The sequence below is a fragment of the Nomia melanderi genome, unplaced genomic scaffold (genome assembly GCF_051020985.1).
Source record: "Nomia melanderi isolate GNS246 unplaced genomic scaffold, iyNomMela1 scaffold0014, whole genome shotgun sequence".
Lineage (NCBI taxonomy): Eukaryota > Metazoa > Arthropoda > Insecta > Hymenoptera > Halictidae > Nomia > Nomia melanderi.
Window position 1 is genome coordinate 12,259,336 of NW_027475130.1, and position 955 is coordinate 12,260,290.

A 955-nucleotide genomic window follows, 5' to 3' on the forward strand; every position below is an offset into this window, starting at 1 on the left:
AGGGCCTCCTACAGACAATGCACTTTGATTTATTGCTCTATCTGTAATAGCACCCGAGATATCACCAGATATATATTGGATTTTCCCCTGACCCTGAGTGTCCGGCCCCATGAGACTGCGGTTTTCTCGGCCCCTGGTGGTCCGAGGTCGTTCCCGCTGCACAGATTCATGCGCCAGGGCCTCCTGCAGTTAATTCACTTTGGTTTATTGCGCTATCTCTAATAGCACCCAAGATATCACCAGATATATATTGAATTTTTCCCTGACCCTGTGTGTCCGGCCCCATGAGACTGTGGTTTTCTCGGCCCCTGGTGGTCCGATGTCGTTCCCCTTGCACAGATTCATGCGCCAGAGCCTCCTGCAGATAATTCACTTTGATTTATTGCGCTATCTGTAATAGCACCCGAGATATCACCAGATAGATATTGGATTTTTCACTGACCCTAAGTGTCCGGCCCCTCGGGACGGTGGTTTTCTCGGCCCCTGGTGGCCCGAGGTCGTTCCCGCTGCACAGATTCATGCGCCAGGGCCTCCTACAGACAATGCACTTTGATTTATTGCTCTATCTGTAATAGCACCCGAGATATCACCAGATATATATTGGATTTTCCCCTGACCCTGAGTGTCCGGCCCCATGAGACTGCGGTTTTCTCGGCCCCTGGTGGTCCGAGGTCGTTCCCGCTGCACACATTCATGCGCCAGGGCCTCCTGCAGACAATTCACTTTGTTTTATTGCGCTATCTCTAATAGCACCAGAGATATCACCAGATATATATTGGATTTTCCCCTGACCCTGAGTGTCCGGCCCCTTGAGACTGTCGTTTTCTCGGCCCCTGGTGGTCCGAGGTCGTTCCCGTTGCACAGATTCATGCGCCAGGGCCTCCTGCAGATAATTCACCTTGGTTTATTGCGCTATCTCTAATAGCACCCGAGATATCACCAGATATATATTGGA